The 23,207-nt window shown below is 41.5% G+C and overlaps 1 long non-coding RNA gene across 1 annotated transcript; it reads left to right on the top strand.

Moving 5' to 3' along the window:
* The first annotated feature begins 473 nt into the window (after positions 1 to 473).
* LOC139036223 (uncharacterized) lies at positions 474 to 23,179 on the top strand. The gene is made up of 3 exons (XR_011488927.1): positions 474 to 610; positions 1,920 to 1,969; positions 22,950 to 23,179. It is a non-coding gene; the product is annotated as an uncharacterized lncRNA (long non-coding RNA).
* The last annotated feature ends 28 nt before the right edge of the window (positions 23,180 to 23,207 follow it).

Raw genomic sequence — 23,207 nt, forward strand, 5'->3', positions numbered from 1 at the left:
CACTCTGAGCTCACAGAAAGACATTTTATTGCCTAGCATATTTATTTGTAGATCTTAAAATGTCCATATGTCATGGAAGATATGAGCCCTTGATGACAGGTACTAAGACGTGTCCAAAACCTACTTTTCCAGGGCCCAGTGCCTGCGGTCCTGATTTGAGGCAAATAAACAGTGAGCACGGCCAGTGGCTGGGACAGGGCTCGCTTCTTTCAGTTTCATCTGAGATAAGATTGCAGTCGAGCCAGGACATTCTCCGTTTCTAATATTCCTAGTCCAAAACCTCCCATCTTTTGGTTCAGATAGTTTTCCTTTTTAGAAGAGGACTCCAGGAAGGTAAATGTGTTGAGAACACCAAGAAGTGAGAGCTCTGTTCACCTGCTGTGACTTAGGAATGTGAAGTTATCAGGGTAGAAGACACAGTGGCAGGAAGTGGGGGTGGGGGGCTATTTTACTTCTTTTCTGTGTCTTTCCTCTTGAGTTTCAAAGAAAAATATTCACTCTCCAAAGCATGTGTAGTTCTAACAAGCCTGATGCCTTCCTGGAAGCCACAAATGATTCGAGTGTGACAGAGGAACACCGCACTTCTGGAATTCCATGGAAGACGGCTGTGGTAGGAAAGGCATTTCCTGATACTTAACCAGGACGCTAGTGACTTAGATTTCATTTGCCTTTGCCTTGGCTAGCTGATCGTATGCTGAGATGCGAAGAGTGAGGGTATCAGTCATCAGCTTTGCTTCTGAAAGCTTATTTTTCATTTACACTGCCTTGAAAATAAGGTTTGATCTGGGTTGGCTCCCAAATCAGAACTTTATTATACTTTGCTCCCCTCTGCCCTCTCTCAGCATTTTGGAATTCAGGGTCCATCAGAGGCAGAGGAAGGCGGTACTGGTCCCTTCGTTTAGAATACCCAGAAGGCTTCCTCTAAGCCCACCGAGCACAGCGCACACAGGATTCTACCAGAGAGAGGGAAAGAACCAGGGAGGCGAGTGCCCTTCTCCCATCCTGCCCGCCCTCCCAGATACAGCCATCCAGCCTGGATGTCAATGGCTTCAGCAGCAGAGAGGAGGCAGCTGCCTTGCTCTGCTTTCCGCTGCAGACAAATTGGATGGTTTGGATTCATGACTCATTGTGTTTTACTGGGTCCTCCCCACAATCTCCTCCTATGTATTCTAGGACAGAGTTTAAAACTGCTCATTAGGACTGTGTGTGCAAGAAGCCACCAGATAACCATTTGGGCTTAACTGTCTGTATAATTCCAACAATCTATTTGGTCGGGGAGGAAAGAGAGGAGGCTTTTTTTGTTTTAGTTTAGTTTTCTTTCTTTCTTTCTTTCTTTTTTTTTTTACTCTAACTAGGGTTTGTTTTGGAGAGGGGGCGGGGGAGGATGTGGGTTTTTTTTAACTGAATTCCATATATTCTACTTCCTTTGCCCTTTTTGCTTCGCTTCCTTCTTTCTGATCCTGTCTCGCTCCTTCTGTTTATGAACTAACAGAAATTTCTCTTTTGTGTTTCTTCCATTTCCACCACCATCCACAATTATAGACGTTTCCTGATCTTGCAAATACTGCCATTCCTGGAGATTGTCAGTGCCCGCCCGACATCAACCTATAGAGACGTATCACACCTCTGAGGCTTAGCTTGCCCCTTGGGCTCTTCTTTCACAGTTTTCAGTTTTCTTTTCTATATATATGTCTTTTTCATCCTTTCTTTTGGGGTGGGACATTGTAAGTTTCGGTTTTGCATTCTTTCATTTCAAGCCTCATGTACTTTAATTCTCCACCTAACTGATGTTAACCCTGGCCCAGAATATCCTCAGATTGTTCCATTTGTTCCATGCAAACCTTTTTTTTTTTTTTAATGCATTACACTGTGTAGACACCCTAGGAGGTAAATTAGTTTCTATTTCCTTCATTTCACAGATGGGGAGCCTGGAAGCAGAGAGAGATTGAGTCGAGAGCACAAACTGGAGGTAAACAGTGATTCCAACTGCCAGCCCTTTCTTCTGGTTGCTTTCACCCAAGGGAGTCCCCTCTGTTTGGCCAATGACCCCCCAAGTTCTCCACTGAGTCCCAGCCCTAACCTTCCCTTTGTAGGCCAGATTCTTCCACTTTTCACATCAGAAGATGCTTGACTCTTCCAGCCCTGAGTCCCCACTCCTTCAATGTACTGTAATAGTGGGACCCCTTTTGGGTCCAGATAAAACTGTCCTTTCATTGGCTTGGGTTGGTTACTGTTTCCTGATCCCTGACTGCCTTCCTCCCATCTGAGATCCCCAAGAACCAAAGAAGAACATGATCACTTCTGCCTGCTGATGCTTTATTTAACTTTCCTGCCAATCAAATGCTCACCATCCCTTTGAGGTCAGGACAGAAAATCTTAACTGTGGCGATTAGCCACAGCTCATCACCAGCTACAAGAACCCACTGGAATTTTCCTCAGAAATCAAGGCACTCAACTGTGATGTGCTGATTGAGATAATGAGCTGCAGGATGAAAATTAAGGAATAACAGAATGGATATCATCCCCCCCCCCCCCCCCCACTAAGAAGTCAAAGAAAAGCAAAGGGTAAAGGAGAGCAGGGAGGAAGCTAGGAACTAGAGTTTATTTTCTAAGACATTCCTCATTTAGTTTTTCCTCCCTAAATCTGATTAAGTTCACCTCTGTCCGAAGCTTTTACATATCTCCACCAGTTGCGGCTTTTAGGCTGAAGAAGAATACCTTTGGAAGAATGTAACTTGAATTTGTCTTTGGCTGCGTGAGTCTTAAGAGCTATGGTGCCAACAGTTTTCTCCAAATCCCTTTCCCTTTCACTCCTCCTCTTCCAAGGGATCAGCTTCAATATTGGCTTTTGTTTGACTCAGGTCCCTTGTATCAGATGTCTGAGCTTTAGCTATTGGCACGCGGACACAGCCCACAGGGCCCACTTGTCATTGTCTCTTGGGATTCCAGAGGCATCAGGCCCACCTGGCCCACTGTGCCCTTCGGGGCCCCTGGGCTTTCCCCCAGGGGACTCAGTGTATTGAAGCAAATTCCCACTGAGCCACATCCTGGCCCAGCCCTCACCCTCCTACACCCAAAGCAGGATGGAGTGGGGGTGAGAGACAAAGGCTGTCTTGGAGATTTTGGTCTCTGAAGGCATAGCCTGTCTCTTAGGGAGAGCAACAGAAGTGAAAATCTTCTTCTTTCTTTTTTCTTTTTTTTTTTTTTTGCTTTTTCTGTCACACAAGGAGCTACAATTATGAGACCGTAAGGTTGCAGGAGAGGCTTAGGGAGTAGTTGTGAGCATGTTGTGGACGAGTGTGTGTGCGTGCATGTGTATGGGTTGTGCGTGCATGCTTAGTCGCTCAGTCATGTCTGACTCTTTGCGACCCTCTGTCATAGCCTGCCAGCCTCCTCTGTCCGTGGGGTTTCCAGGCAAGAATACTGGAGTAGGTTACCATTTCTTCCTCCAAGAGATCTTCCCGACCCAGGGATCATGCCCACATCTCCTTCATTGGCAGATGGGTTCTTTACTACTAAGGCACCTGGGCCTCCCTCTGGGTATGGTTAAGTGGATGCTGGTGAGGAAGAAAGAATTTCTGCTAAACATCTCAAAAAGGTTCTTTGGCAATTTCAGATTGCTCAAATTGAAGACACTTTACATGTAGAAGATGACCACACTTTTCCTAATCTTCGTGGACCCTTTGGTTTATTTTCTGAATTGTCTTTCATCTTAATGGGTGACTTTACGTACAGGTTTACACTAAACTTTTATGTGTTAACTGCACACATAACTATATAACTCACCCCTGATTATAAAATGCATGTGCTTATACATGCATACAACAGCTTGAAATGACATATATATATATATACATATATATATATATATGTATATGTCATTATCAACAGCTTGAAACTAAATGAAAAATGAGACATAAATTGATTAAATTTCACATAAAAATATTGCTTCCCAAATGCCATTTTAAAAATATGTATATATAGTAAAATACATACGTGTGTGTGTGAAGAGAGAGAGAAAAAAATTAATATTTGCCTGCATGTTCCTCCTTTACTCATCTAGTCTTCTGTCATTTTATTCCTTCTTTACCACTGATCTTCTCTGACCCAGGGAAAGACCCTGCCAAGGAGTCAAGGCAGCTGAGCTAAAGCAGGGATGGAGCGAGAACAATCTCGGTCCCAGGGGCCGACCGACTGCTCCACCCCCAACAAGTCATGTGACCTGAGCACATCTCCTTGAGCACCCATGCCTCACTTCTGTTAACCAAAGAGCCTTATGCAACTAGCTGGTAGAGGGGAGATGGCAGATCACCCAAGGTGTTGCAAATCCTCTGTACTGAGACCTACAATTTCTTCATCCCTAGAGTCTTTAACATTTTAATATCTGAATTTACAGTTCATTTTACAATGATGGTGCATCATCTTGAAGGTTTCCCAGGTGGCACAGTGGTAAAGAATCCATCTGCTAACGCAGCAGACAAAGGAAATGCAGCTTCAGTCCCTAGGTCAGGAAGATCCCCTGGAGGAGGGCATGACAACCCAGCTTCAGTATTCTTGCCTGGAAAATCCTATGGACAGAGAAGCCTGGCAGCCTACAGTACATAGGGTCACAAAAAGTCAGACATGACTGAAAGTGACTTAGCACGCACGCACGCACGCATAGTTTTGAACAGCATCTTTTCTTTCTTAATGTACATCAAACAGTGGTGTTTCTTACAATGGAGTATTGATTAAATTTAATGCAGTACAGTTGGGGTTAAAAGTATTCTGCGGGTTTATGCTATTATTCAAAATTCACACGTTTTCTTGTAAATACAGATGAACCATGGAATTAATCTCCCTGGCCCATTCCAAACAACTAAAGGCATTTGCTGAGTGACCAAGCACCCTGCTGAAGGAAAGGGGGGGACTAAGAAGATGGAAAAAAAGTATCTCTCAAACAATATCATGCTTAGGAGAGGCCCTCACTAGGTTTCCTGATCTGCCATCATTGTCCTGAAATTCTTAATAAGTTTTGAGCCTGGGGGCCGGCATGCTCATTTGACACTTGTCTAGAAAAATTACGTAGCCTGCCCTGATGGGAAATGTATTTGGTTAAAACAATGGAAGGTGGTTTGATTCTTCTCACATTCGCCTTCTGGCTGGTGGCACAAGAGATTCTCAAAGAATCAGGAACTTTGTGAGTACTTGAATTAGAGTATCTTCAAGCACACAGGCTCTGTTTTCAGTCTATATCATTTCAAGCTTACTTGGAGAGCAGTGGCATATTGACATCAGGGTTTTGAAAGTTAGAGAAGGACAAAAATATTTCAAGACCTTTATCTTTAAAAAAAAAAAAAAATCCTTAAGAAAAGCACTCCATTGTTACAATTTGAGGGTGAAATCTCCCTTAAACGTCAGGATATCTTTTCATATATCCATCTTTTATAAGGCATCTCATAAAGTTTCTTTTTAAAAAAGAATAGTGTTAGGCAGTATGGGATTTCCCTGGTGGTCCTGTGGCTAAGACTCTGACCTCCCAGTGCTGGGGTCCTGGGTTCAATTCTTGGTCAGGGAACTAGATCCTGCATGCCACAATTAAAATTTCACACGTGACAACTAGAAAGATTCTATGTGCCGCAACTAAGACCCGGAATGGCCATATAAGGAAGCCATTTTTTTAAAACAAAAAAAATATAGTAATAAAATCAAGGTTTGGGGATTCTAGTTCTTTAGTAATTTCACACTGGTCCCTGGGGTGGTTCATCTTTTATCCTCATTAGGAGTCATTGCATGATACCCAAGACTCTTCCTTCACCTAGAGCCACATTTCTTACTGGGGTCCCTATCTGAAACTACAACTATCTCTAAGATTATAGAGGTCTGCTTCAAGAGTCCAGAGTCTAGCATACATATCTAAGTTCTTCAGTGTATTCTTCTCCAGGACAAATATAAAGAGGACCTAGTCACCTTCTTCCAAAATGTCTACTATTGTGTGTTGCCAATCTTCATTTTTCTGAGTTAGAATTTAGTCTAGCACCATCATTCCTCATATTGCTGTCTCCATTTTCTCTTGGACCTATCAATCTCCCCAAGTCTAGCATCCTATCTTCAACCTTACAGAAACAACAGCCACCTCTGTTCCTTTCACTTGCTTAAAAGGTTCTGGAAGAACTGGGGTATAAGGAAGGACAAAAGAAAAGTAGATGAAACAAGAATCCTGCAATAATCTGAAAAAAAAACTTTTAAAAAATTAGGGTTTTTTAAAGATTTTTTTTCTGTGGACCATTTTTTAAGTCTTTATTGAATTTGTTATGGTGCTGCTTCTGTTTTTCGTTTTGGTATTTGGGCCTTGAGACATGTGGGATCTTTGACCAGGGTTCAAACCTGCACCCCCTGCATTGGAAGGCAAAGTCTTAACCTCTGGACCACCAAGGAAATCCTTGAGTCATCTTTATAAAGTGGTCACTACTGCTATATACAAAATTCAGCATTTAAAAAATGTAATGCATACTAGGGGTCATATAATTATCAAGTTTTAACACCTTCCTTTTTAAGACAAGAGGGAAAAAATGTTTGAGAGCCAATAATTTAGAAAAACTGGTCCTAATGAGAAATTGCATTGAACAACATTCTGTTTCAGGAGTTCTCTCTCTCTCTCTCTCTCTCTCTCTCTCTCTCTAGTTGCTTCAGTCATATCTGACTCTTTTCAACCCTATGGACTGTAGCCCACCAGGCTCCTCCATCCATGGGATTCTCCAGGCAAGAATACTGGAGTGGGTTGCCAATTTCTTCTCCAGGGGATCTTCCGGACCCAGGGATTCTCTCTGAGGAGCAATTGTGCCTTGCACACTTACCCCAGTGGATGTTTGGCAGTACCTGGAGATGTTTTCAATTGTCACAGCATCTTTGATGGCCACCACTGACATCTAGTGGGTTCTAGCCAGGGACACTGTTGAAAACTGTTTCGGGCATAGGACCACTCCCCCCCCCCCCCCCCCCCCCCCAAACCCCACTCCCCGTGACAAAGAATGATCTGGTCTGAAATGTCAACAGTGCCAGTGCTGAGAAACCCTACTCTATTTTCTTTATAAACAAACAACAAAAAGAGGAGGAATTGACTCATTAAGAATTGCCTTCACAATCCTTAAAATGGGTCATTTTGAATGCAAAGGAGTCACCTGCTCAGCGTGGGTCTTACCGAGAGAGAGTCCAGCCTTCCTGTTTCTCTCTTCTTCACTCTTTGTCTTCTCAGCTACACCAGTTTCTAGACCCTCCCTCTTTCCTAGTAATGGGACCAACTCTGCCCCCTGTCTACAATTTAAACAGCTGGAAGCTTGACTTTGATACACGGAAATCAGGAGCCCTGAAGCTCAAGGAAGAAAAATGTCTGTGCAGATGCTTAAAAATAGCTTGGCTCAAAGAGTGTCAAGAAGTAGACACTCTAATCATAAGCATCAGGGAGCCGATTCTAAAAACGTTCCAAGTAGAATCTGAAAATCTAACACAAAGTCCTTTGATGGTTTGATTTTACACGAAAATCAGAGTTTGAGGCTTAAACTCAACAGAATATACCACTGATTTGTAAAAACTTTCAACAGGAATGCTGTCTTCCTCATTGTAACTTTTAACCACCATCCCCACAATGTTTGGGTTCTTTTTTTTTTTTTTTTTTTTTACCAATTTACTATTATCACACTTCTACATCTATTTTTTTAAATCCAGGATAACATGGGGGAAAAACTTCTGTGAACATTCCTACTGGAAATATTTGCATTTTTGAACATTATCTGAACAGCACTGTGCTCCTCACACTATTGAAATCACAGAGTCTTGCAGGGAGCAATCAGAATAATTTCATACAGATAGAAATTACCATGCTGAGCAGGAAACCATAGTAATAGCACTCTAAACTAGAAAAGAGATCAGTCACAAAAGTGCAATAAGAAGAAAACATTTGTCTAAAACAATAAAAAATTAATTTAGAGTACTATTATTCTATTGGAGCCATTTGCAGTTTTCTTGCATACAAATGTATGTTTGCTTATACATGATTGGATAGATATGCATGGGCTTCTCAAGTGGCTCAGCAGCAAAGAATCCACCTGCCAAGCAGGAGACACAGGTTTGATCCCTGGGTTGGGAGGATCCCCTGCAGAAGGAAATGGTAACATACTCCGGTATTCTTGCCTGGGAAATCCCAAGGACAGAGAAGTTTGGTGGTCTACAGTCCATGGGGTTGCAAAAGAGTTGGACACAACTGAGTGACTAACACACACACACACATATATCTGAAGTGTGATGGAGAGACATCACACGCCCTGTCCCTTGAAAGAGCCTTGTTCGTAGCACTGTACCCTCCTGGGGAAAATTCCGTTGTCTGACCCCACACCCATGTCTATTTATATGCCCTCCAGGACTTTCTTCCACCTCCTCCTTCCTCCTTCGCTTACCCATGTAGCCTCTCTGCGCTGGTAAAGGATAGGTTAGAAAAAATTAACATATGGTGAAGCGCCATCCAATCAGCTGATCCAATGACTAGCTGCTCAGTTAAAAAGATTTATTGAGTCACAAATATCAAACAGTAGCCATTTTTTTTAGTAATTTATAGATATTCTTCATCAATGTTTTCTCTCTCTTTGCATCAAAAAACAAAGGCTGGTTTTATTCCTTTCAACACGAAACATCTGTTAAAAAAAAAAAAGCAAAAGTAGGATTTTAAATGACAGAGTCACTCTGACAGGGGGAAGGGGGTCTTTCCAGAATATTTAGTTTAGTTTTTTTTTTTAATTGGGGAATAATTGCTTTACAATGCTATGTTAGTTTCTGCTGCACAACGAATTGAATCAGCCATATGTATACATACATCCCGTCCCTGGAGAGCCTCCTCCGCATCTCCTTGGCATCCTTCTAGGTCATCACAGAGCCCCGAGCTGAGCTCTCTGAGTTCTGCAGCATCTTCCCATGAGCTATCGATTTTACACATCGCAGTATCTATATGTCAAGGCTACTCTCTCATTTCATCCCCCCCTTCCTCCCCCTGTGTCCACAAGTCCCAGAACATTTAGTTTTTATGGACAAAACCCACTGAAGGTAAAACACACGAGGGCTTAGATACATAAAAATCGCCAGCATCGAGAAAAAGGCACAGGCTCATACTATCTGTGCTTATTTGTGGTCTTACATAATTTATTGTACTTTTCATAAATATGCCGGCCTTGTGAATTGTCTTCATTTCACTATAGAAGCTGTACTGAGTCATTTGCTGTCTTAGTGCAGGATTTTCTTTTCTGTTTTCATATTTATAAATTTGTCCTCCTGGAAAATATCAAGGTCAATTTCTGCCATTTGTTGCAAAATGTAGAAGATTTAACTGGAGGTAATGTTGATTATGCATGCATCCAAATATAGACCTGGGTCTTAAATATTTATTTAAACATTGAAAACACTTAGATGGGAACACATACAAAGGCACAGAGTAAACAAAACAAAAAAACAGAAAATGAAATCTGAAATATGTTTTCTTAACTCTCAGTGTCATGCTGTCTCAAGTGGAAGGATCTAGTCTCTGAAAACACTGATTTTTGGTTAATAACAGTTTGAAATGAAAATTATGAAGGTAGCACAATAGCTAACAAGTTTTCAAACAAATAAAGGTTTTTATTTAGTTGCTGTTTTGTTCTTCTGGGGATCTATTAAAAAAATTTTTTTTTAAAGACCAGAAATAGCAAATTCAACTCCAAAACTATTTTGAAATGAAAAAGTCGGGAGCATTTAAGACTATGGACAATTTACAAAGCTTCTCTTTATATAGTCGGGTTGTAGCTCTGGAGCTTCAACAATTTCCTGGGCATAGCAGGGAGCAAAGGATTGAACCCAGTAGGTAAACATAGAAAGAAAACATCAGTGGATGGTATTCATCCATTGTCTTGTTCATTTTACAAAAACATGGGTTGGGAGACAGACTTCAAATTAAAGATCAGATTCAATGAAAACTAGAAGACGGAGATCATGTACAGAAGTTGAGGCACAATAAGAAAGGGATCATGGAACAACTAAGAAAGCATTGACTTGGAGGCTAGAAGTCATTGGAGACGTTCTGAGGAAATATGAACTGCGATTTGGCTAAGGGCAAAAATAAAAACATTCTGGAACATACAAGGACTCAGAAGATAGAGCATCCTTTCGTATAGAATAGTATCCACTTGACAAAGGGAATAAATCAGGAAATAGATTAAGGAGGCAGTGGCTCCAACAGTAGAACTGGACAGGGAAATCCCTGGATTACCACGAGTGCCTGGAGATCATCAATGTGTCCACAAGAGAGAAGAGAAAGGAGGCCCCTGGGAGCAATATTTCTAGGGAAAAAAACAAAAGGAAATTTGACGGGTCATCTGACTTAATAAAGCTTTTTTGTTTAGATTTGGCTCTTTTTTGATATTCTTAATTTTTATGACAAAATATATTTAAGGTAGGGTTTCCCAGGTGGTGCTACTGCTAAAGAACATGCCTGCCAATGCAGGAGACATAAGAGATGCTGGGTTCGATCCCTGAGTCGGGAAGACCCCCTAGAGGAGGACATGGCAACCCACTCCAGTATTCTTGCCTGGAGAATCCCAGGGACAGAGGAGCCTGGTGGGCTATAGTCCATAGGGTCGCTAGGTTGCTTTAGCCATACATAAGATAAATGCACCGTTTTAGCAACTTTTAAGCTTTGTTGCAATAAATACGTTCTGTTGTAATAAGTTCCTGAAGGTATAGTTATTTTATTGATTTGAGGCTTTTCTTTTTTTCATGGATTTATAGGTAGATTTCCCTCTTAGCACTGCTTTTGCTGCACCCATTAAGTTGGTATGTTGTTTTTTTCATTTTCATTTGTCTCAAGTTATTTTCTTATTTCCTTTGTAATTTCTCCTTTGATCCATGGTTGCTTAAGAGAGTGGTATTTTATTTCCACATGTTTGTCAATTTTCCAGTTTTCCTTCTGCTATTGATTTCTTGTTTTATCCTACTGCTATCAGAAAAGACAAGTGGTATGATTTCAATCTTTTAAAATTTATTAAGACTTGTGATCTAAAATATTGTCTATCTTGATTCATAATCCATGTTCAATTGAGAAAAACATCTATCTTATTGTCACTGGATAAAGTATTCTGTACATTTTCATTAGGTCCAATTGATCTCTATATTGTTTAGGTCCCATATTTCCTTTATAGATCTTCTGTCTGGCTGTTGTATATATTACTGAAAGTCTGGTATTTAAGATTCTTACTATTATTGTAGAGTTATTTATTTCTCTCTTCAATGCTACCACTTTCGCTTCATAAATTTTGAAACTCTAATGTTTGATATGTAAATATTTATAACTGTTAATATCTTGGTGAATTGACCCTTTTTTTATTCTAGAATGTCCTTCTTTGTCTTATAGGTTTTTTACTTAGTGTGTTTTATCTAATATTTGTATAGCCACCCTGATTTCTTTTCATCATTATTTGCATGGAATATCTTTCTCATGCTTTCGCTTTAAACTTATGCATGTCCTTACCTCTAAAGTGTAGATAGCATACAGTTGAATCTCATTTTTTGAATTTATTCTACTAATCTATGTCTTTTGACTTGGGAAGTTTAATTCATTTACATTTAAAGTAATTATTGATAACGAAGGACTTACTTCTGTATTTTGTTATTTGTTTTCTGTATATACTGTAGCATTTTCCCCACATTTCCTTCATCTTCATTTCCTTCATCTTCAATTTCCTTCAACTGGACATTTAATAGCCATAAGTTGGGTTGGTAGTGATTCCATCTTTAAGAGGTGTTCTGAGGATCAAATGAGGTCAGGCATGAAAAGCACAGATCCTAACACATGGTAAAAACTGCAGAATTTTACCAGATAAGATGTGAATTAAGCCAGTCTTGCAAGTTGGAAACATTTTATATGGACATTGAAGGGAGATATAATTAATTTGAAGACAATCACAACTCTCATTATCACCCCAACAGAAATGGGCTTTAATACAGTTCAGGGGTGTGATTCAATAGCTGTGATTCAATCTGTTTTTGTGTTTGTTTCTTTAATCCTTGATGGAGGAAAGGAGCCAAACTAGTAGATGTGGCTGGATGGGAAGGGTTTTTGGCTACTGTTGATGGGTTCTGAAAGGGTTTATTGATCTTTAACACTAGAGCTTTCATGTCCTGAGAAAAGGGCTCCCCTGAAACCATGACAAGCCAGGGTGGCTATACTGCATAAATAGTCCAGTTTACTGTTAGTATATAAACAGTGTTCTGGCATTAACATAGAAAATCTGAATCAGAGGGTCCTATTCATAAATAAATTATTTGGATAAGAAGCAAAGCCACCACAGAGTTAATTTGTCTGTAAAGTCAGGAAGAAAGAAGAGGAATAAATAGAAAAGCTGGTGTCAGCATCAGGTAACACTCTGGATATATGGCAGTTACCTGGTTAATGTAGTCATTGTGGGAAAATTCAAGAATTTCTCCAAATCGGCGACCCACATTGACTGAAGTAAACAATGAACAAATCTCTACTCTGTATTGGGTAGATGAGTTATTGTTGTTCAATCGTTAAGTCATGTCTGACCCTTTGTGACCCCATGAACTGCAGCACACAAGGCTTCCCTGTCCACTATCCTCCAGAGCTTGCTCAAACTCATGTCCATTGAGTCAATGAAGCCATCCAACCATCTCATCCCCTGCCACCCCCTTCTCCTCCTGCCTTCAGTCATTCCCAGCATCAGGGTCTTTTCCAATAAGTCAGCTCTTCATATCAGGTGGCCAAAGTATTGGGGCTTCAGCATCAGTCCTGGATAATGTTCAAAATAAGTGACAAAATAGTACAGTACAGAAACGAAAAAACAGAACAGAAACTTGCTCAATCTGATTCAGTGTTATCTGTAAACATGTTGTCCATCTGTACTTATGTGTACCCACAGACTATTAGCTTTGGGGTAGATACCATCTTTTGTCTTTTTCTTACCACTCCTCCATGAAAATTGACTCTTCAAGATGTTTTTAACCTAAAATGTGGATGATCCCAGCTGGCTCTCCACATCCATCAATGTAACCACTTCACAACAAAAATTTCTCCATTTTTTGTTGCAGAGATATTTGAGAAAGGAAGAGAGGAATTTTTAAATTATTAATGTGAATTCTCTGGGTCCTTTCAAAATTGGCCATTTAGAATACCACTGGAATTATATAGAAAAACTGCACAGAAAACAACAAGGAGGAGAAATAGAAATGCAAGCTCCATCTGCGGCAAGCTAAGAGATATAGTAATCCTGAAATACAGTATGTAAGAAGAGTTGACAGGTCATCACTGGTGGTCCAGTGGTTAGAAGTTCACTTGCCAATGCAGGGGCCATGGGTTTGATCCCTGGTCCAGGAAGATTCCACATGTGGCTGAGCCACTAAGTCCACACACCACAACTACTGAGCCTATGCTCTAGGGGCCAAGAACCACAACTGTTGAGCCCACGTGCCCTAGAGTCCATGCTCCACTAGAGAAGGCGCTGCAATGAGAAGCCCGCACACCTCAGCTACAGAGTAGCCCCCATTCATTGCAACTAGAGAAAGTCCATACAGAAATGAAGACCCAGCACAGCCAAAAATGATGTTATTTTTTTTAAATAAGGAAAAGTTGGCAAAAACAGTAGAGATCAAGTACCAAGTTGGAATGGTCACAGCTGCAGTTCTCAGAAAATCAACAGAGAACAATCTAGGAGGCTTGTCCCTTAGAAGTACAAAACCAACCATCTCTTGTTGGAAACAAGAAGCATAGGTACTCTTGGTAGCTTCAGGAAGCATGGAAGTTAAGATTAAAAGAGAAATCACAGAGATGCAATGATCTTAGTTTTCTGAAGTTTGAGGTTTAAGCCAACTCTCCTCTTTCACTTTCATTAAGAGGCTCTTTAGTTCTTCTTCACTCTCTGCCATAAGGTTGGCATCAGATCTGCATATCTGAGGTTATTGATATTTCTTCTGGCAATCTTGATTCCAGCTTCTGCTTCATCCAGCCTGTTGTTTCTCATGATGTACTCTGCATATAAGTTAAATAAGCAGGGTGACAATATACAGCCTTGACGTACTCCTTTTCCTATTTGGAACCAGTCTGTTGTTTCATGTCCAGTTCTAACTGTTGCTTCCTGGCCTGCATACAGATTTCTCAAGAGGCAGGTACAAATAGCTATGAAAAGAAGAGAAGTGAAAAGCAAAGGAGAAAAGGAAAGATATTCCCATCTGAATGCAGAGTTCCAAGTAATAGCAAGGAGAGATATGAAAGCCTTCCTCAGTGATCAGTGCAAAGAAATAGAGGAAAACAATAGAATGGGAAAGACTAGAGATCTCTTCAAGAAAATTAGAGATACCAAGGGAACATTTCATGCAAAGATGGACTCAATAAAAGACAGAAATGGTATGGACCTAACAATAAACTGCAAGGATTATAGAAAGGGGGAAAACTGACATAGCAGAACAAATGTTGAGAAAGCTAGTAAAGTTGACTCTGATTTCAGAGACAAAATATCACATCACCTATAAGTGGAGGAAAAAGACTCATACTGTCCTCAAACTATTTTATTTCTGTATCACAGCTAAAGGTCAGCGTGGCCTACAAAGTCTTCAATGAATGAGAATGACCTAAGAATTTTACTCTGAAACAAGGTGACCAATCTGCCCTAGTTTATTCAGTTCCAGCTTTTGCACTGTAAGTCTTCCATCCTGGGCGGGAACCCTTTCAGTCACAGGCAAACCTTGGTTTCAAGTGTCCAAGCAAGAGTCACTACCTGTGGTGTATTAAACCACAGTGAGAAAATCCATTCATTCTAACATGTAGAAGCAATACAAATAACATTCTCTGATTATATGAAGTAAATCTAGAAATTTCTATAAAAACTAAAAAGAGAAAAAACTTCTACCACCTGCCAATGTAAAAAAGAGAAAATTAAAATGTGAATTGCAGAATATTTAGAACATAAGGATATAAAAACACTCTATAGGGGTCTCCTTACAGGTAAAGTAATGCTTAGGAAAAAGGGTTTGTGATCTTAAATACAGGGGAAAAAGGAGATTAAAAATAGTCATTTAACATCACTCATAAACACAGATGCAAAAATTTTCCTAAAATATTAGCAAAAAGAGTTCTGTAATATATACAAAAATAATACATCAAAACCAGGTAGAGTTTATCTCAGGATTATCAAATTGGTTTAAGATTTAAATCATATATCTACATCTAATGTCTATTTAGATATAGATATATCAGGACTTCCCAAGACGCACAGTGGTAAACAAATCCGCCTGCCAGTGTAGGAGAGGCAAGAGATTCAGGTTCGACCTCTGGGTGGGGAAGATCCCCTGGAGAAGGAAATGGCAACCCACTCCAGTACTCTTGCCTGGAGAATCCCATGGGCAGAGTCTGCCAGGCTACAGTCCGTGGGGTCACAAAGAGTCGGATACAACCGAGCACACAGGTGCTGTATGGTTACATATCCAGACACAGAGAAAGCGAGAGAGAGGGAGAGTCACGTATGAATGCACGTATGTATGTGTGTATACCAGTCTCTTGCCAAAGCATTCTTTAAACTCTCAAACAAGAAAACATGTCCTTTGTCTGCAATATTGTTTCTTTTGTCCCATAGTTAACAGTCACACAATTAGACAATAGGAAAAAACAGGTATAAAATTTAAGGAGGCAGAATTATTTTTGCAGGTGATGGGCTTGTTTTTCGGAAGCTGCTTTCTCTGGAAAATCTAAGAGAATCTACTAAAAATATATCATAAGTAATAAGACAATTCTTCTGGGGGAGAGACTTAGATGACTAAGGTCCTGGATGTAGGGAGACTACGATTTCACTATATATCCTTGTGTGCCTTTTGGATTTTTTGCCATCTACATGTTATTACATACAATAAATAATAAAATTGAAACTAGCAACTACAAGTGAAGATATTTTAATCATTCCCTGCATAACTATCTCTGCCAACTGAGGTATTTAATAAGTAACTTTTGTGACAAAACAAAAGGGAATTGTGACGTTTAAGAGAAAAGGAAAGAGTGACCAAAAAAAGTTGTTCAAGAAGTGCATCTCTAGGGCTTAATTTTCTCACATTATTCTATCTTTTTGTTATTGTTCAGTTGCTAAGTCAGATCCAACTCTGCGACCCCATGGACTGCAGCATGCACCAGGCTTCCCATCCTTTACTGTCTCTGGGGGTTTGCTCAGACTCCATTTGTCCATTGAGTTGGTAATGCCGTCCAACCATCTCAACCTTTGTCTCCCCATCCTCCAGCCCTCAATCTTTCCCAGCATCAGGGCCTTTTCCAGTGAGTCAGCTCTTCATATCAGGTGGCCAAAGTATTGGAGCTTCAGCTTTTAACAATCTACAAAAACTAGTCATCTAGAGAACAACATACATCTAAGACAAGAATATCAGTAACAGTAATAACCAACATCTAATTAGTGCTTACAGTTTGTCAGACACTATTTCAGTCCTTTTGGTCTATTCATTTGTTTAATACTCACAGCAATCCTACGTGCTGCAAGAGCATGTTATTACCCATCTCAGTAAATATGAGTTTCCATTTGGTTCATTTCCACCAAATAGAGTACAGTGTAGACAAAGGCTGATGACAAAGCCATCTGGCCACGTTTCTATTAGCCAGGGCACTGGGCAGAGTTTTCCAGGACCTCATTGCCTCCCACACCTGGAAGGGTTCCAGAAGCCCAAGGTCTGCACAGGTCACAGAGATGATGATGGTCCCAGGGGTGGCCTGACCTTGACCAAGAGTCAACATTCAAAGACAATGTTGCTGATGCTGCAATTTCCTGCTTGGAATGCTCCACATTCCTGAGCGCTTGCGGTGCGGGCTGACGGAAAGACTCATCCAGGACTGCGTACTGAGCGCCTGTGAGGGTGGACCTGTACAGACGGAGCGGGCAGCTGGGCAGTCTACTGTGAGTGGTGACAGCGCTCACACGGGACAAACGAAGCGTGGCGCTTTGAGCAAATCCCTCTCCACAATGTCTTTGCTCCACGCCTCTGTCCCGAGTGCCTGAAATTCCATAAGGAAGCATTGCTGTCTGCCAACCCCACTATTTCAATAAAAGTAAGATTATCTATCTATCTATGGACTTCCCAGTTGGTGCTAGTGGTAAAGAACCTGCCTGCCAATGCAGGAGATGGAAGAGATGCAGGTTCGATCTCTGGGTCAGGAAGATGCCCTGGAGGAGGGCATGGCAAGCCACTCTAGTATTCTTGCCTGGAGAATCCCATGGACAGAGGAGCCTGGCGGGCTACAGTCCATAGTATCACAAAGAGTTGGACACGACTGAAGTGACTTTATATATATACATATACATATATATATACATATATACACATATGGCTAACACTAAATAAAAGAGTGAATTGTTTTAAAACTGCAAAAGCATAGAAGTCATTGTCAGATGGTTCTAAACCTTACTATGTCTTTTAATAACTCTGTGCCACCAGGCAAGTTTAATTTGAGTTGGTTTCCTCATCTGTAAAACAAGGCTACTAATTCTCATTACATAGGGTTGTTTTGACAATTCAATACAGACACACACACTCCATCTGATACAGAATCCAGCTGAATGTTAAAGCATCCAGTTAAATGTTCCACTAACATCAGTTCCCTCCTACGCTTTCCTACCTAATTAACCCCATTATCTTGGAAGGCAATACAAAAGCATTTTGCTGGAATCGAGCTTGACCCACTTGCCTGGAGCTGGCCCTTTGTGCAGGAACCACCACGCCCTCTTGTTCGCTGCACTCCCCTGACCCTTGACCCATCCACTAGCTACAGTTCAGAGCATGGTGAACCAATCTTACAGTGAAAAGAGACATTTCCTACCTTTGGAAAAAAAACTGGGCAGAGAACCAGCAGACGTGTGGTGCCTTCCATTTCCCATCTGTAAATTTCTCAAAATACTTTCCAGTAAGCAATCTCTGAGGGCTCATAACCTGATTAATAATATTGTTGTCTCAGTCGCTTTTAATATTTCAAATGAAATAGTGTCTTGAGAAGGTACAGTTACTGAATTGTGAATGGGAGGCTGTGTGGCCTATGCTCTTTTTATTCACATGTATGCTAGACTCTCAGAGGGGTGACGGGAATCAACTGGTCATTCAACAAGTTAAAGTTTTGCTTGAGTCTCACAGTGAATTCACAGCACTGCTGTGGATAAAATCTAGGGTCACTTCCAGAAACTGGAGACCTCAACTAGGAAGGGCCAGAGAGAAGGGACATCAGGGCTCTTTCTGGGGGCTTTTGAAAACATGAGTCTCAGGTTCCTTTGGTCTGAAATTCCATTGCTGTAAAGTTGCCTCTCTCACCAGCAAGTATGAGCGCTGTTTTCTCTGTGCAGAACCTTTCAATATCACTTACGGGCTGGGGGTGGTCAGTTTCCTAGAGACAGGATGCCTAGATTGTCCAGACCTCACCACTGCGCCTCCCGCCACCACTCCCTGCTGACGGTCATCAGAGCCACCTGCCCTTTTCCGGGCTTGCACTATCCTTCACTCCCTGTCAGATGAATTTGCACAGGTGGAGCCAGCATGGCAGCCACCTCTTTATCTGCCTGCACACTTCTTCCTCTGCCCATTCAGGCTGCCTGCTGAGGTCCAGATCAGCTTCCTGTAATCTCGGAGGGGAAAAACGTCTCCTTTCAGCCCAGCTTGTGAGCCAAGTTGCTGTGGGTAATTGATTTCCTCCTCTCTTCCCCCTTGAGTTCACATAGCTTCCTTTGCCTAGCCTGCTAACCCTCCTCCGATGGTGAGGAGTCTTCTCTACTCCCTGGAATCTCAGCGTGTTCCTCCCCTTTCTGCGTCAGAGCACAGGATTTCCTGAACCCGGGATGTATACAGAGCAGGCACTGCTGGGGTCTGTCCTGACCCCAGGCACCTCCTAGGGATCATCCCTTTCCCTATGCATCACGTCGTATTTATAGCCACAGCACTGAGGCCGCTCCCAGCTTTGATATATCATTTCCTTCATCCCTAGAAGTTGAGCAAAGCAGAAAATCCTTCATCCTTCAAGTCCACTAGCCTCCTACTCTCTCTCCTGCTTTGACTTGAGGCCATTCTTGCATCTTCGATCCCTAAGCTGGAGGAATTAGTTAGCATGAAGGATGAGTTAACAGTCAGAAAAGTGAAATGTTGCAGGAGTTATCATCTTCCAGCTGAAATCCCTTCTAAGAACCCTAAATGTTTAACACATCAAATAATTTGAAAATGGTCAAAGGGCTTCTGGATATACTTAAAGTACATCTCTGATCAGTTTCAATTCTGATGGAGAAGTTTAAGTAGACATTCGTCAATTGGAAATATGGATGGCATCTGTGGAAAAAAAACTCTGGAATGGTGACTAGAAAATGATCATAAAGATCAGTTCACTTTCGACCTGGAAAGGTAACATTTACCTGTGGAGATCCATAATAAAATATTGCATTTCTCACCAGTCCTAAAGCAGGAAACCCAGTCCCATTACTTCCCACCATTCTACCTCCAGTCCCATATGCTGCTACAGCCCAGAATTCCCAAGTGTTACTACTAGAATCTGAAGGCAGTTTCTAGCTTTCCAGCCCCACTACTAGAGCAGGGACCCAGATGCATCTGTCAAGGTCACCTTCAGTGCTGCTGCAAGACAACCACAGTGCCACCAGACAATCCAAAGAGGTCCTCTGTGAGCCAGGCAGTGCTTATGAGCCTAAAAGCATATTGCAGTTGGTCCTGACCAAAGCTGTGGATGTGATTCAGATATCCCTCCTCAGAACTTCTTATAATTGCAGGGTGAAACAAACCCACTCTTTGAAGGGTAGGGACACTCACTTCTTAGGAGTCTTCTTCGAACGGCAATTTGCAGACAGTAAGTGCTCAATAAACACCGATCATGCTTTAGTTAGATTGTGTAAATGGGAAGACTATCTTCATCTGGAAACATTTTCTTAGTTTAATTCCCCTCAAAATTGGGCATTGGTTTCCACCTTGAAGATGTTACATTGGCATTGATCGGTTGTAACTTCATAATTCCATCCACGCATGCTCCATCACTCTGTCGGGTCCAATTCCTTGTGACTCCATGGACTGTAGTCTAGCAGGCTCCTCTGTCCATGAAATTTTCCAGGCAAGAATACTGGAGCTGGTTGCCATTTCTTACTCCAGGTGATCTTCCTGACCCAGGGATTGAACCTCTTGCGTCTCCTGCATTGGCAGGTGGATTCTTTACTACTGTGCCTCTTGGGAAGCCCCTTCAACAATATAGGCATGAAAAAGTCCCCCCTTTAAACTTAGAAGTTGAACTTGTGTGTGAAAATTGTGTTACTATTGTGTTTGGCTACTCCTAAATTGTCGGAGACCCAGATCAACAGATAAACAATGTCCAGATGTTGTGGGATTAAACTGAGACAGACCTTGGGTCATTTGCTGATGTGGAATCAGAATCCAAATTGGGGACCGTTATTTCATAATATGGACTATCTAGTCACTCAGAGTTAGTTTGAATTGGTCTGTAGTTTCTGAAAGCCGCTGGGAAGTATTGTCCTGCTCAATCTCAGAAGCACATGAGTGGCACTGACAACATGGGGAAACTTTACATGAGTAAACGTGAGTAAAGTTTACATGAGTAAACTGCCATCATTTTAAAACAGAAAAGACTCAGTTCTTGACTATAAGAATTTAACATAAAACACAGAAGAGAATAAAACAACTTTAAAATAAGATACTGTGTTCACATATAACATTGGGAATGACCAAAAAGGAAAACTAAAGGAAGAAACCCAAACAAATAAATATTAATAGTGTGGTAATTGAAAAAGCCAGGCTTTTATGCTGTCGACCACTGGTAAATTTCTAAGTAATCCCACCCTGCTAGCCTGATGGCCACCATGATCTTGTGAGTGAGAATATTTATTTCTGTTTGAGAAGCATAAGTTTCCTAACAAACAGCACAGGATTGAATGATATAGCTTTGTCTCCACCTGCAGGAACGAAGAGACTGAATTTTTTGTTGTTATTTGAAAATATGTAAAGCCTCTATGATCACCATTGAAAATATGAGATTGAATCAATGTGTGTATGTGCGTGCTCAGTTGTGTCTGACTCTGCGACCCCACGGACTGTATCCCGCCAGGCTCCTCTGTCCATGGAATTCTCCAGGCAAGAATACTGGAGTGGGTTGCCATTTCACTCAAGTTTACTACACATTCTTCTATAATAAATTAATAATTGGGTCAGAACAGGGTCAGTTAAAAGAAGCACATAATTAATGTGAACCACTGTGCTTATTTCTATAATGTCTTAATGAACCTATACATAGAGAAAAATTCGCCATGACCTGTGTACCACTTGATGAACTATTTCGTAGTGAACACACTGGTAACCATGATCCATAACAAGAAACAGGACATCAGCAGCACCCCTTACGAGCTGCACTTTATTTTTTTTTTTTTTTTTTGGCCATACTATAGTCTTTATATTTCAATTGAGTTACAGGAAAAAATTTATTTCATGCTTGAAGTATTAATTATTCCATCCTGTCTCACCATAGACAGCAGTGTGAGCTATACTTTTAGCCATAACCACGTACTGTAAAAATTAAAAGAAGGGCTAAAGTGGGTTTATTTAGGAACAGCTGCTTATTTTTCCGACATTCACTTTTGTCAGGTTATATTATAGCTGTTTCACTTAGAGAACAAACTTATGGCTACAGGAGTGGGGACAAAAGCAGGGGGAAGGGATAGTTAGGGAGTTTGGGATAGTCACGCACACTGCTTTAAACATAGCAGACGAGCTGCACTTTATTTTTAAAGCCAGAATGGAAAACCTGTCTTTTTTTTTCCTTTTGAACTTTTTATTTTTGTATTGGGGTAGAGCTGGTTAACAATGTTGTGATCGTTTCAGGTGAGCAGCGAAGGGATTCAGTCATACATATGCATGTATTCATTCTCCCCAAACTCCTATCCAGCCTGCCACATCACATTGAGCAGAGTTCCATGTGCTGTATAATAGGTCCTTGTTGGTTATCCATTTTAAATATAGCAGTGTGTACATATCCCTCCCAAACTCCCCAACTATCCCTTCCCCATGGCAACTCTATGTTCGTTCTCCAAGGAAAACCGAAGTCTTTAGCCATCCATTCTAAGAAAGAGAAGAAGCCACTAGCCACCGACAGACTCCCATTTCCTAAGCATCTTGGTCTGGGTGCTGCCCCCAGAAGGGCCAGCATCAGCCTGGCTCTGAAGGGGAGAAGGCAGCAGCTACCGATTCTCACTGGGGCTCCAAACATTATGAGCTTAGGAACTTGCCTGGTGGTCCAGCATCTAGCTTAGGAGCTTCCCAGGTGGCGGTATGGCAAAGAACCCACCAGCCAATGCAGGAGATAGAAGAGACATGGGTTCGATCTCTGGGTCAGGAAGATGCCCTGGAGGAGGGCGTGGAAACCCACTCCAGAATTCTTGCCTGGAGAATCCCATGGACAGAGGAGCCTGGCGGGCTACAGTCCACAGGCTCACTGAGAGTCGGACACAACTGAAGTGACTTAGCACACACTCCAGCAGCCAAGCCTCCACAGTCCCGATGCAGGGGGCCTGGGTTCAGTCCTCGGTCGGGGAACTAGATCCCGCGTGCTGCAACTGAAGATCCTGCCTGTAGAAAGTAAGACCCGGTGCAGCCAAATAAATAAATCAAAATAAGTATTGAAGAAGAATGATCTGTAGGGATTTTTATATTGGCTGCTATAGAATGAGCAAGCTTTCTACTTCGAAGTCACAGTAAGAACTCCCCCCATCCCCCCAAAAAAGAAACAAACATGATCAGCTCATGGTCATGTCCAAGGATAGGTCTGTCCTCATCTACATGAAGCTAAGTCTTGATGAAAGTTAATCAGATTGTGGTTTGTCCTCAGAAAACCCCTCTTGTACTTCTTGCAGAATCTTGGCATGCAGTATGTGGGAAACTCTCCTCTCTGCTGTGGACGAGTGGAGCAGTCACTGGTAACCATGATCTATAACAAGAACCAGGACATCAGCAGCACTACAGTGCCCGCCGGTCACTACAGCCAGCGTGGCCAGTATTCTACACCCACACCAAGTCAGAAATGAAACTCCTATGTTTATGACCCAAACTACAACTTCTACATAAACCTCCATCTGATTTAAATTATTGTAAGCTGCCTACGGTCCGGTGTC

The sequence above is a fragment of the Odocoileus virginianus genome, chromosome 8, assembly GCF_023699985.2.
Source record: "Odocoileus virginianus isolate 20LAN1187 ecotype Illinois chromosome 8, Ovbor_1.2, whole genome shotgun sequence".
NCBI lineage: Eukaryota > Metazoa > Chordata > Mammalia > Artiodactyla > Cervidae > Odocoileus > Odocoileus virginianus.